This window comes from Acinonyx jubatus, chromosome E1, assembly GCF_027475565.1.
Source record: "Acinonyx jubatus isolate Ajub_Pintada_27869175 chromosome E1, VMU_Ajub_asm_v1.0, whole genome shotgun sequence".
NCBI lineage: Eukaryota > Metazoa > Chordata > Mammalia > Carnivora > Felidae > Acinonyx > Acinonyx jubatus.
The window spans coordinates 3615484-3630108 of NC_069397.1; the positions used below are offsets into that span (position 1 = coordinate 3615484).

Sequence of the window (14625 nt, forward strand, 5' to 3'; positions counted from 1 at the left end):
TGACAGAACCCGCTGCCAGATCGTGATTTGTAATCGTTACTAAAGAAGCCCGTCTATTCCGTTACTGTACCGTAAAGCTGGGTTTTTGTAAAATATTTGGGTAAGCGTATTTCAGTACGATCAGTCTCCTTTGGAGTTCTGGGTATTTTGTGTTTGCATTTAGAAATATTGCTGTTGAGGGGTGCCTAGGTGGCTCCGTCAGTTAAGGGTCTGACTTCGGCTCAGGTCGTGATCTCCCGGTTCATGGGTTTGAGCCCCACGTTGCGCTCTGTGCTGACAGCTCAGAGCCTGGAGCCTGCTTCAGATTCCGTGTTTCCCTCTCTCTCTGCCCCCTTCCCCACCCACCCACCCCCCGCCCCCAGCGCTCTGTCTCTCTCTCAAAAATAAACATTAAAAAAATTAGAAATATTGCCGCGAGAAAGGGTCCCCAGGAGTCACCAGTCCCTGGTCCGGGAAGGGGTTACACAGCCCCGGCTTTGGGCTCATAGCCTGGCTGGAGGGGGTGCCAGGTGGGGACCAGCCACCCTGGTCAACAGCCCTGAAATCGGAAAGGATAGAGGAACATTCTAGAAAGTGCCTGTGGCCACACTCCACGGAAAACCAAAAAGATCTCAGTCTTGAGTTGCCGGAGAGTCTTCAGTCCCCTTTGGTTGAGCTGCAGGGGACACTTCCAGGAGAAACAGTAATGGGAAAGCGTTGGGGGGAGGTAGCATGACCTGGGAGGTGGGATGAGGCTCTTTCTGTAAAAACATAACGCGGGGCGCCCGGGGGGCTCAGTCGGTTAAGCGTCTGACTTCAGCTCAGGTCATGATCTCACGGTTCGTGGGTTTGAGCCCCGCATCGGGCTCGCCACTGTCAGATTGCGAGCGCAGAGCCCACTTCGCATGCTCTGTTCCCTTCTCTCTGTTCCTCCCCCGCTGGTGCTCTCCCAAAAATAAAGAAAACATAAAAAAATAAGTAAAAACATAGTGTAAAGGCACCTCCCAATTAGTCTAGCTCTGGGGGAGAGCAGTTTTGCAGCCAAAAGATGCTTACATTTAATGGAGTCTTGATTCTTGCTTCCTCCATGTGACATTGGTCACAGGAAAAGTCACCTGGGCAAGCTCCTGGGGGCTTTGGACACGGCTCACCAAGGGCAAGGTGGGTGGTGACCTCCCTCCCTCTCTCCCTCCCTCTCTCTCTCTTTCTCTCTTTCTCTCTGTCTCGCCTCCCTTTTTCTGGTGCTTGCAGCTTGACTTTATGCCTCATGCAGTGTGGTTTGAGGCTTTTTTTTTCCCTTCCCAATCAGAAATGGGGGGGGGGGGAGGGGGCGGAAATAGAAGGGAAAAACAAATTGTGAGATTCCTGCCCAGGCTGCAAGAAGCTGGTATAAAACAGGCGACCATCGGGGCGCCTGGGTGGCTCAGTTGGTTAAGCATCTGACTTCGGCTCCGATCACGATCTTGTGGTTTGTGAGTTCGAGCCCCGTATCGGGCTCTGCACTGACAGTGCGGAGCCTGCTTGGGATTCTCTCTCTCTCAAAAAGAAATAAATAAACTTAAAAAAAAACATGCAATCATCTCTGCTCCACAGGTAAACGATTCCTGAGCAAGGACTTAGAAACACCTGCAGCATCCGCCTTTGCAAAGCCTGCATTTAGCAGTTCTTTTGATTTCCTTATTGTGTTTCCTTATTCCTTTCTTCTCCCCGCACCTTTAAAAGCATGATTTAAATGGAAGCAGGCATTCCACGCCTTTGCAGAGCGCTTTCCTCATGGAGGGGTTAAGTGGGCAGGTGTGACGTCCGCAGCTTTGGCCAGACCCTTTCTGACCTTGTTGTACCCCGGGGCGACCGGGATCTCCCGTGCTTCCTGCAGACCCGAGGCCATTCCCAGGCCCTGAGCGCCGGACCCTGGAGCCGGCCACCGCACAAAGCTCCGCTCGCCTGTCTCGGCAGGCTGGGATGTCGCGGGCAGGAGGCCAGGGGGCCCCCTGGGAAGCAGGCCTGGGAGCTCATACGTCCAAGACTCTTGCAGTGTTTGAATAGGGAAGGCCTCTGTGCCAGGCTGCCTGAGAAAAGCATGTTTACTTTTGCCTGCGTAATGGAGGAGAATTAATAAACGGAGAATTTGTCCTGGAAGCTGATGGACATAACCTCGCCCTGAACCCATTCCCATTGAAGGGCCAGCTCCCTCAGGGAACACTGACCACCTGCTCACGGAGCGGGCTGGGACCCTCTCCCGGGCCGGTTGGTGAGGGATGCCTTGCCTGTGGGAGGTCCGGGGACCCGGGGCCCAGCGGGGAACCGGATAGGAAGGGGAAACAGACTACCCACCCCAAACCTACCTACTTACGGTCCTAGACACCTCCATCCCGGGGCTAAAAAGGGACCGCCTGCCTCCCCTCGCCCTCCATCACCTCCGCCTCCGGGGTGGTTGTTGATCTGTTTGTTTGGTTTGTGGTTTGGAGCTGGGAGATCTGGGGTTGAGTCTCCACTGGCTGTGAGGCCTCCGAAGGCACTCAGACTTCTCCTGTCTGCCTCCCCTGAAGAATGAAGGCGAGCTGGGGCCGCTGGGGCCCTCCCTGCCCTGCCTCTCCCAGTGGCAATGACCTTCAGATCATGCCTGCTGGCTGTCTCCGTGCCTCTGGTGACGGGCTTCTTCCCCAGCCCCTTGCAGAGCTTGGTGTGGGCAGAGGTACTGGGGTGAAGAGTTGACGACGGCTGGGGAAGGCCTGGTCTTCACGTTTGCCACTTTTGCTCTGTGGCTCACCCTTTTGGGGGCCTGCACCCTGCGTCCTGCTCCCAAGGCCCCAGATCCGGGAAACCAGCCCTGCAGAGACATCCCATCCACGGAGCCCAGTGGCTGGAGGAAGGACTCCACTCCCAGCTGTGGGTGTTGGGCGGGGGGTGACCTTAGATGTGTCTCATCTGGTCGCCTCTTGATACTTCTATTTTTTTTTTTTTTTCATGGGAGGAAATTGGGTTTATATAGACCTCCATCTGGATGAGCCTGGGTCTTTCTCCTTTTGGGGTTTTTGTTTTCCAAGTGAAGGAATAGCTTGGGTGAGTGTGGAAAAAACCACCTGGTAACACTTGAATGCGGTATTGGCCAGGTGTTGGGGGGCGGGACAGGGGGCTGACGGAGCACTGACCGAATCAGGAGCCTGAGACCCTGAGTTGTGCCTGATCTGGTTTCCTGAGACAGTAATCCCGCCTCCCGAGCCGCCCCAACCCCAACCTTATCCACACAGGACACGTTTCAAGACCCCCAGTGGATGCTTGCACCCACAGACAGTACGGAACCCTATACGTACTCTGCTTTGCCCCCTACGTGCATACCTGTGTTAGAGTTTGAGTAATCAACCAGGCACAGTAAGAGACGAACAACGTAACTCATAATAAAACAGAACAGCTATGGCGGTATGTGTAACGCAAGACACGCGAATGTGGTCGGTCTCTCAAAATAATCTTACCGTCCTGTGCTCAGCCTTTGTCTTGTGAGGCTGGGAGATGATAAAATGCCCCCGGGATGGGACGAAGGAGGTGGGCATAAGGGTGACGTGACACTGCTGACCCGATGACACATCAGAAGGGGGATCGCCTGCTTCCGGACCGTGGGTGACCAAAACCGTGGATAAGGGGGCCCTGCTGTGATAATAGCCCTGCCTCGTACGGTCGCCGTGGGGGCTGCGTGAGATGAATCTGGGTGACGGCTCTGGTTCAGCGGTGGGCTTGTCATATGCTCAGTAAAAACCCAGTAGGACGGCAGGGACAATGCAGGGTCTCCTGATGGCTCATGGGGAAGGCAGGATTACCGTGTGGGCTGTTGGCATGAGGACAGGTGTACGGGGTCAGCTTGCTGGGGGTGGGGCTCTTGAGAAGACCTTGGGAGGGAACGGGTGGTGTTGCCCGAGACAGGGGGGGGACTGCTGGGTGCCCTCGTTGCACAGCCTTCCCAGCAGCTGCTGTTGGACCCTAAACCTAGCAGGGAGCCGAAAACTGGAAGTCAGTTAAGGGCCAAGCGCTTGGCTTCACGATAACCAAAAGGTGGAGACAGCCCAGATGCCCATCGTCGCAAAAGTGGCTCAACGCAGCGCGGCTTACCCAGGCCTGGACTAGCGTTCCGTCAGAAAAAGGAACGGAATACCGTGAAGACCCTGTGCGGAGTGGAAGATGCGGGAGGCACACGGCCACATGTCGTATGATCCCACTTACGTGAAATGCCCAGAATGAGCAAATCCACGCACCGAAAGCAGATTAGTGGTTGCCAGGGACTGAGAGTGGGGAGGAACAGGGAGTGACGTTTGACGGGTACAGGTTTTCCTTTTGGGGTGACGGGAAGGTTCTGGAACTACATGGTGGTGACGGGCAATATTGTGGATGTGATCGATGCCACTGAATTGCCCCAATTTAAAAACGGGTGATGTGGTAAAATTTTATGTTATGTGTATTTTACCACAATTCAAAAAAAAAGTCAAATGTTTAAAGGTCACAGTCAAGAGTGAAGTGAACCTAGTTGGTTTGGGGCGGGCTGAGTGGAGAGCGGGAGCCATGGGGACAGGGCTCTGGGGCCTGAACAGCCATGGGGGACATGCTTGCCCTCCGTCCCCTTGCTCACTGGGAGAATTTGAAGGTCAAGGGGTGCCTTCTGGCACCTCCACACTTTATCTCCCAGCTGGCGTGGCTCAGCCAACACGGGGTTGATGGCAGACGTCCATCTGTCGCTTTCCAGATGTGTGGCAGTGACCATATCCCCTCGCGTTATATAGAAAAAGTCTGGCCACGTTGCCTGCATCATCTTTCTCCCTTTGGAGTCACCAGGGAAGGATGTGTTCCCCAGGCCCTGAGTATTCCTGGTACAGGGGAAAGGGACCCGTGGATCCAATGGGGGTGGAGGGGAGGACTCCTGGAAGGAGCTGAGACCGTGGACCACGTGGGCAGCCCATGTCACCTGGAAGAAGAGGGTCTGCGAATTGACTGAGGCCCTGGTTTTCCAAGCTGGCCTGGAACAGGATGTTAGGCTGTCCGGAATCAGCTGTGTAGGTGAATTTGCCATCAGATAAACAAGATCCCCAGAAGAGGTTGGACCAGGTAACGAGGAGCAGATTTTGGCTGCATGAAGCAGGGGAAGGAGACGGCATTTATGTAATGCTTACTCGGTGCCGGGCACTCTTCTCAGTCATTAACCATTAACCAGCCCTTCCACCCGGATGAGGTAGGTACTGCGATGAGCTCCCATTTTAAGCAGGAGACACTGAGTCATAGGTTAAGAAGTCCCAGGAAGCAGTGCAGCTACAGCCACATTCCAGCCAAGGTCCCCCAGCCTCCGAGTCTGCGAGTGGCGTTGACCTCTGTGTCATTCTGCCTCTGGTAGTTATGCTGGTTGGTCAGTTTCGGGTAATTTTCTGGTAATTCCTGACGGCGTGGTAGCATCCTTCCAAGAGAGGAGACAAGCCCGTGCAGCAGCGAGGTCGGAGGAAGGAGGTGGAGGTGGAGGGGCAGGCAGTGAAAAGCTTCTGTCCTTTGCAGGTGCCAGTTACAGCGGCTCTTGGGAGCGTGTGGCCGGTTGGCATGTGGGGCTGGCGTGGCTGAAGCCACTGGTTGCGGGTGTGGAGGACCATGCACAACTCGGTCCCTTTGGTCACAAGGCAGCCCCGAGTGAGACAGGGCAGATGGGTCAGCTTAGATGAGAGAACAGTTTGGATAGGGGAGCAGGTGCATTTCACACACACACACACACACACACACACACACACACACACGCGTGCGCCCAGGATGAAATTTGCATTATTAAAAACATGCCTTTTCCAAAATCGAAAAGAAAAACCCTCTACCACTGGTAGGAGGAGGGCAGGGAGGCCACTGCAAAATTAACATTCAGAGGGCAGGAACTTTTCTTATATATCAACAGGAACTACTTACAAACAGTGTCCCAATGAGTGAAATGTTAAGGGGATGTCTAGCCTGTAGTGTTACTGGGTGAATACACAGCATTCGTATAATGGAAACAGAATCCCAATTAGAACAGTAGCCAAAATATCAAATACACAGAAATAAACGTAGCATTAAAAGTACAGTGTAATTTAAAAAATTTTTAATGTTTGTTTATTTATTTTGAGAGAGAGAGCGAGCACGCACGCACGCACATGCAGGAGTCGGGGAGAGGCAGAGAGAGAGGGAGAGAGAAAGAGACAGAATATCCCAAGCAGGCTCTACACTGTCAGCACAGAGCCTGATGTGTTCATAGGCTCGGACCTATGAACTGTGAGATCGTGACCTGAGCCTAGCTAAGATCAAGAGTTGGATGCTTAACCGACTGAGCCACCCGGGCATCCTCAGAATGTATATTTTTAAAGAGGGTAAAACTTTTCCAAGGGACATTATGGAAGACCAGGAAAAAAAAAAAAAAAAAAAAGGAAGGTCTTACTGTGCTCTGGGTGGGGGAGACTGAACACTGTAAAATGTCACTGTCCCCTAAATAAGTTTAACGTGATTCTAGTCAAAATCCTAATGGGATAGGACATGGTCCTTAAGTTCGGCTAGAAAAATAAATGAGTACTAACAGTCAAGAGTTTTTTGAAAAGAAGAGTAGCGAAGGGTGATGTGCCCTCCCAGATTTTTACAATATTGTAACCAGGATATTTAAATTAGTGTGATAGAGAAATTACAAAAGCTGAGTAGAAAGTCCAGAAATAGACTCAAATGTAAACATAAGAACTTAGTAGGTGGTAAAGCTATGATTATTTCTCCGTGAGGAAAGGAATCAATGCTGGAAAACTGCCTATTTTTTAAAAAAATAACAATAAATGAGATTTCTGCTTCATGCTATAAACCAACATAAATCCCAGGATTAAAAATTTCTGTATTTTTAATGAATCCTTAAAAGTTCTAGAATAAAACATATCCATGTCAGTGTAATCTTGGGGGTGAGGAAAGCCTTTCTAAATATGATATAAAAGTCAGACATCATAAGAGGAAAGATTTTAAGTGGCTAAAAATGAAAACTTCGGTACATCAGAACTCTCTAGAAGCAACAGAAAGACAAACTAAAAGCTGAGAAAAATATTTGTGACATAGAGGACCAAAGACTAATATCTTCAATAAATAAAGAGTTCTTATAATTCAATAAGAAAGGGTGGGGAGAGAGATTCTAATACAAAATTGGGCTGACAAAATGAACTAGAAATTCAGAGCATTTGAGCAAATGGCAGTAAGCATCTGAAATATTATACTTAGCTAGTAATTAAAAAAACAACATTAACAGGAATGGCATTTCAAAAGGTGTTAAATTGATAACTATTTACAAAACAAAAAGTAATTCCCTGTGTTGAACGGGTTGGAGAAACAGATTCGTCCACTGTGGTTATAGAAGGGCAACTCGGTACTACCTTGGGGAAGGATGATTTGGCATCGTGTATCAAAATGTATCTTTGACCCCATCCCTTCATTTCTAGGAATTTAGCCTAAGGAAATAGTGATGCATGCCAAGATTTAGCTATAAGGTTGTTATTACAGCGTTGTTTATAATAAAATAGGGGAATAACCAGCTGTTTTTCAGTAGAGTTTTAGTTAATTATGGGATATCCGTGTAATTATGTTGCAGGAGAATATTCAAATATGAAATGGAAAAATATAGTATATTGCCAAAGCACATTACACAGGGAGGGTCAACTCTGGTGAAGAATTGGACCAGACGCCTGATTAAAGATAAATCGATTCTGGGGCGGCGCCTGGGTGGCTCAGTCGATTAAACGTCTGACTTCAGCTCAGGTCATAATCTCTCAGTTTGTGAGTTTGAGCCCCATGTCAGGCTCTGTGCTGACAGCTCAGAGCCTGGAACCTGCTTCCGATTCTGTGTCTCTCTCTCTCTCTCTCTGCTCCTCCTTCACTCATGGTCTGTCTCTGTCTGTCTCAAAAATAAATAAACATTAAAAAAAATAGAAAAATAAAAAAAAGAAATGGGTGCATTGGAGCCTTTAAAAAGCAGGTTTTCTCACCTCAGCAAGGAGATCCTGTGTTCACCCAGGAAAGGTTTGCTAATCTGTTTTCCATGGAAAATTTAGCCGAATCTAGAGTAAAATTTATCTCGAATTCTCAGTTTTACTATAAATTACTATATTTTGGAATTAACGTGGCTTAACCAGTTGCTACACTTTTTTTTTGTTTTTTTTTGTTTTTTGTTTTTTTGTTTTTTTGTTTTGTTTTTTTTGAGAGACAGAGAGAGAGAGTGAGCTGGGGAGGGGCAGAGAGAGAGAGAATCCCAAGTAGGCTCCACACTCAGTGCCGAGCCTGGCACAGAGCTCGATCCCACGACCCTGCGATCGTGACCTGAGCTGAAATCAAGAATCAGATGCTCAACTGACTGAGCCACCCGGCCGCCCCCAGTTTTTAAACTAATGTGAAAACCTCAGAGACACAGAGAGAACAGAGGGGGGACACCCACATTCCTGTTGCCTAGACTTAACAATGAACGTGTTGTCCCATTTGCTTCAACATGTTTTCCTGAAATAGTTTTATCTATCTATCTATCTATCTATCTATCTATCTATCTATCTATCATCTATCTATCTGTCTTGAGAGAGAGGAAGGGAGAGAGTATGCATGCAGGGGGGCAGAGAGAGGGGAGAGAGAGAGAGAGATCCTGAGCAGGTTCTGTGCTGTCAGCGCAGGGCAAGGGGCGAGGCCATGTCCGGCCTGTCACTTGGGGTGGGGGTAGGGGGCAAGAGCTCTGAGCTTCCTTCAGGGGAATGTCCCTGAAGAGAGGGCACCTTCACAGTGGAGGGGACAAGGGAATGGGACAACATCGTAAATCCTTGCTATGTGTCTCCATGGTGGGAGTGTGGAGACATTGTGCAGTGACCTAAGGTGTCCATCAAGGAGGAGGGTGTACAGCAGGGTTTCTCAATCCCAGCATGGCTGACAGAGGGCCTGGAAAATTCTTAGTTGGGGTGGATGGGGGGCTGTCCTGGCCTCCACCTTCTAGACAGTTGTGATAGTCAAATGTCGCTGGGGGATGAAACAACCCCCAGAACACCCCAGGAAAGGAGGCCAGAGGCTGAGCTCAAGGGACATGGGGCCCGTGTGCGGGACCTGGTCTCTGCACCCTGGCTGGGGACCAGGCTCATCCCACACCGAATCTGTTGGAACGAATGGTGTGGCCATTTTCTTTGACCACTGGTGACCCACAGAAACGGCCACTTTGGAGGGTCCAGCTTACTGTTTGGTTCCTCTGGGCCAGGAGGCCCTGCTCTGGGCAGCCTTTGTGAAGCTGTCCTCTTTCCTTCCTTCTCTGTCTGTCCGTCTCTGTGTTTCTCTGCCTTTACTTCTGTCTCTCTTCATCACCCCTCTCCACCACCTTTCTTATTCCTTCTCTTTCCCGGTCTCCTCCCCTTCCCCCTTTGCTCTCCCCCGTTGGGGGTCTGCACAAAGGGCTGGGGCAGAGGTCAGGCTGGGGGTGAGCAGGGCCCAGAGAGCACTGCCACCCCCCACCCCCTGCTTGGGGCCTCAGTCGCCCCAGGAAGCACAAAGGAAGCCATTTGCATAGCGGGTCCCAGGACCCCATTGTCTCCCCATGGCTGGCCTCTGCAGGTGGAAGAGGATAAAGGGATAGCTTGGGAGGCCAGAGGAGCAAGTGGGGGCGGAATATTTAGCCTTTCCCGGGAGCTCTTCCCACTGGAGACTCAAGGGGATGGCTGATGAGAAATGGGACAAGTGACAGGTGTCAGGGAGAGAGGCGATCGGAATCCCGGGGGCCCGCCCCTGTGTCACAGATATCACAGGGTCCTTGTTGGCAGGGGCAGGGTGGGGGCAGAGGCCTAAGCCTCCCTGGGGGGTTCCTCTCGAGGCCTGGGGCTGGGCGCTGGTGGGGGGGGGGTGCACCGTAGCTGGGCTGTGCGGGGCTCCCTGGCCAAGCCCCTGAGCTCACGGTCCGTCCTCTCTGGTCAGGATCGCGGTCGGGCTTGGCCCCTCACAACCTACACAACCAGTGACCCGGAGCAAAGTAAGCCTCCCCGCCCCAGAGGTGGGCGTTAGGCAGCCCCCACAGCCGTCCCTCCGATTTCTTAAATACCTTGCCAGGTTTAAAACCACTCCAGACCGAAACTAATCGTAATCGTAGTAATGGATTCGTCTGCCAGCACCGCCCCAAGAAAACACCGGAGACCTTGCGGCCTAAACAACAGAAGTTTACTTTCTCACTGTTTCCGGAAGCTGGAAGCCCAAGATCAGGCCGCCGGCGTGGTCGGGTTCTGGTGTGGACCCTCTTCCTGGCTTGCAGACTGCTGACCCGCTGTGTCCTCACCCAGTGCACCCGGCCAGGAGAGAGCTTTCCGGCGTCTCTTCCCATAAGGGTCCTGATCCCATTGTGGGAATCTTGGTGGGATACCGTGCAGGCTGTAGCAGGTTGTAGTCTGTAGCCACAACTTTAAACCCACAGGTATTTACTTAAGAGCATGGATCTCGTGACCGTTCCCCCCCCCGCCCCCCCCGCCGCCACCCCCAATGAAAGTGTCTTCCGGGCCACTTGATGGTTTGGGGCTCAGTCTTCTCAATGAAATGAAGCCAAATGAGCTACGTGATCTATCCGACCCCTCCCAGCTGACAATCCCGGGGCGCCCCTCTTCCCGCCTCCTTCAGGGCGCCATGCTGGTGGTTGGGAATTGGCCCTGGTGGGAATACTAACACCTTGGCAGTTGGCACATGCAACAGACCGAGGCTTTTTCTCCCCAGAGCGCTGGTTGTTACATTTTTCTCCGCATTTTCTCCGAAGGGCATCCCGGGCATGGAAGTTTGGATCTCGATATCCGGTCTGGCGTCCACATTTGACAGGTGGTGGGGGGCTGAGGCCCAGAGGGGGACAGTGACTTGCCCCAGGTCACACAGCAGGTTGACGGCAGGACCCCAGGGGCGGATCCAGGTCTGCCAACTTTTCATTTACTGAGGTGCCTCAAGCAAGCGTCCTTCCGAGGAGTGAGCCGTCGGGAGAAATCTGACATTGGGGCTCGGAAGAGATTCCTTCTGCTGGAGACGGGTTCGACACTCATGAACTTTGGGGCAGCAGGTTTGGTGAGAACAGCTTGGAAATTTCCTTCCAGCCCAGCTGGGTTAGGCTGCAACCACTGCTCTCTTCCCTCCAGCTGCTCCCACAGAGAGCGCTGGACTGTGACTCATACCACAGCTGTCCTGCTTGAAGAAAGGTTAAAGGGCTGGACGGTTATACCTGCCCGTGTAGCTAGCCATAGGCTGGGGACTGCCTCCCCCCGCCCCGCCCCCCCCCCGGGAGGGGGAGTGCCACTTTCCAGATATTTCCAGTAGAGTTTCCATCAGCCCAGGGCAGGCCTTCAGAGAAAGTGCTAGCGGGAGCCCTTAGGCTTCAGCACCTGCAGCGGCCAGAGGTGGGTGTGCTGGCCCCGTAAGGGGGCTCTGGGCAGGGTACCAACCACATCTGCTCTACTGGGTAAGTTATTTGAGGGGGAAACACGTTTTACTGGGACTTGGGGACCCTCTGTGGATTTCTGTCTTGTGTACTCCAGCCACCCCACACTGTATAAAGACCTGGTGGTTCTCCCCTGGGGCCCCATGTCCCCGCTCTGGTACCCAGCCAGTCACTCAGTAATGACAGTGTTGCTTAGGGTGGGCCTTGTGCTTCAGCAAGAAGCCCCAGCGACCCAACGCAGGTGTTCCTGGCGGGGCGGCTCTGTCCCAAGCAGTGAGTCGGGGGTCCAGGCTCCTTCGGTCAGGAGGTTCTGCCCTCCCCTAGGGCCTTCGGGTCATCACTGGTTTGGCAAGAGAGAGCTTAGGGCAGCAGGAAGGAGGCTCAGAAGGGCGGCCCTTCTGCCTGTGTCCCATTGGCCAGAACTGAGTCACCTGACCACACCTGCTGCAAGGGATGCTGGTTAATGTAGTCTGTAAGCCCAGGAGGAGCAGGAATGGCTCACGCTCTTTGCCACAGACCTTTGTTTACTGTCCTGGCCTCAGGGGCATCTGCAGCCATCCAGTTATTGGCACTGGAAGGAAACGGTTAAAAATGTGAGGGCCTTTTCTCTGTGTAGGAAGGACAAGGGACCTGCGTGCTGCCCGACAGCTGCCCGGATTTGGGGTGCAGACGCACCCGGGAAAGTACGCAGAGGCGACGCTGGGTTCCACGGCATGGCCTCATTGGCAGTGGCTTCACCAGCTGGGCCAAACGGCCAACCAGGCAGCGGGTGGATGCTATGGGGCTACAAGCATCCCTCATTCATGACCTTCCCAGGGAGCCCCGGCTTAGCCTCCCCCTCCCCTGCTCCCCCCGAACCACCCTTCAGTGTTGACGGCCGCTCCAGGCCGTGTCCACCATTGGCTCTGGCTGGACGGGTGTATCGACAGCCAACTGGATCCCCATTGGGACAGCTTTGTTTTCCCTGCCGAACACAAAATCCCCTGTTCATTCAGAGAGCCGACAAGGAGACCCCGTGGGGCTGGCCCTGTGGGAGCAGATTCCGGTGAATGCAGCGCCCGAAAGGCAGCCGCTTATTAAAGGCGGATACACAGGATAACTCTGCCCTCCAGGCGGGAGCCAGAATGGGGGGCACAGAGCTGTTACAGCGGATTAGCAGCCGCAGACTGACGGAGACAGGTGCAGCCTTGCCTGCAATTTGGAAGGGTTTATGAAATACTGATCCCGTGCTCTATAAATCCTTCCCTCGACCTCATCTGGGCTGCAGGCTGAAAATGGGGATCTCTTTGGAGTCCCCCCCCCATCCCCAACATTCCTTGGGAATTCTAGTCCGAGGGTTGGTGCGCTTGTCTGTTCATTCATCTATCCGTGGCACGTTCGCCGAGGGCCCGTATTAGGGCCTGTGCTGGGGTTACGGGGAGGATGGAACGCGGGGCCCTGAGTTCAGGGGACCGTGGTTTACTGTGTGAGAAAGAGGCATAGATCGATGAATCCGATTCAGGCTGTTGCCGGTCACGGTAGAGCCAGGCGTCCCGCGTGGCCTTGCGTGGGCCTCCCGATGTCAGGCTTCGCCAAGAGCCTGCTGGGTCTGTTCTACCTCGTCCAAAGCCTCAGGTCCAAGGTGCCTGTCATCCCTCCAGGTGGGCTTTTGTTTCCTAATGGCAGATAAAGAGAATCGGGGCAAGGCTAGAAATTTGGGGTCCTCCAGCGAGACCTCTGGAAAGTCCATCTCATGTGGCGGACTTTATACCTTGAAGAAAGCTTAGGGAGCCGTATTCCTCTGGCTCTGAGGCAGATTCGGTCTCCGTGTCTTTCCCTCATGTAGAGACGGGACCCCCGCCATCTGCCCCAGCCAGGCAGCCCCCTCATTAGGTGAGGCAGCTCAGCTCTCTGCAGCGAGAAGACATGTCTGTCTGTACTCTCTAGCGGCTTTCCAGAGCTCATCTCTGGTGCAAGAGTTTTGATCCTTGATTCGGACGAGATACTGGAACTTGCTCAGTGGCTCAGGGTTTAGATGAGCATGTAATAGTGGGGGTGGGGGGTGAAGGGGGTGGCTTGGACCTCAGGCCCACCGTAAAGCCTGCTCTCCCCAGGGCAGAGGCGCATGAAATCAGTGGGCTCTGAGGAATTCTCCTTGGCGGGGGCACAGGTAGCTGTTGCCCGGTTTCTAACAGGAGCTGGTGCTTGTGGGTGCCAGGAACAGAGCTAAATGGTATGTGCCACACGTGTGCCCCCCAAACCCAGGGGTGAAGGCTGGCTGGTCTCTCTGCACCAGAATTGTCCCGGCCGCCTCTCCAGCGGGCACGTCGGGTGCAACTCTTGGCGATCTGTGGGATGCACAGCCAGGCCTCTGGTTCCCTTAGGTCTGTGGGTGGTGGGTGGGAGTCAGGAGGTCCTCCAGGACTGGGGGACAGATGTGGAGCACCCGCTGGAAATCTGGGAGTTCCTGGAGCCTGAAAAGGTGGTTACGACATGAAAGACTGATATAAAAAAAACTTGACTGTCTTGTGCAAGCCTAGACGTGTCCAGGTGGCAAGGGCAGGGTGGGGATAAGTCCACGTTGTCCACTGGCCCCTTGGTGACGTCCAACCTCTAGGCCCTGCAGTGGCTCAAGGGAGAGTAGCTGTGCCTCCCCTTGGAACATGCAGACTCCTAGAACCTTCTGCGGGAGAAGCATCTGTGTCTCTGATTCCCTGGAGTCTTTCGAGATTTCTTCCCCAGAGCAGACACACAACCTTCCTTCTCCACGTGGGAAGGTTAGCAGGGCTGGGTCTCGACAGGGCGGATGGCAGTGTTTGCCACGGGTCTTGCCCTGCTGGGGAGCGAGTGGCCCCCATAAATACGGTTTGCAGACAGCTAGTGCCATGCAACTCTTTTGCGTTTGATCTTGGAGGCAGATCTTTCCCAGACGCATCGCCGACTTCCCTGCTCAGTGAGCACTACCCGTTGAATGTGATTTCACCTTGCAGGATGATGCAGGGGTTGCAAGAAGGGGTCGTGCTGTGATGCGGCCACAATCCCGAAGCTTCTGGGCCGTGGTAGGGACTGTTTGCCTCTGTTCAAAGTGGCCCTTAGGTATCCCACATCTGCCTGTCTTGCTCTCCTACTTTTGTGCGTCGTCTTCTCCTTCTCTTGGCCACCTGTTCCTTCTTCTCGCCAGTGGGCCCATCTCTAGAGGGTCCCCCACCATTTAAATATATACATCCTTCCAT

The 14625-nt window shown here is 53.1% G+C and overlaps 1 protein-coding gene across 4 annotated transcripts in view; it reads left to right on the forward strand.

The window, feature by feature from the left end:
* The window catches only part of NTN1 (netrin 1), a 188903-nt gene that overhangs the window by 138413 nt on the left and 35865 nt on the right, over window positions 1-14625 (forward strand). The window lies entirely within an intron of this gene.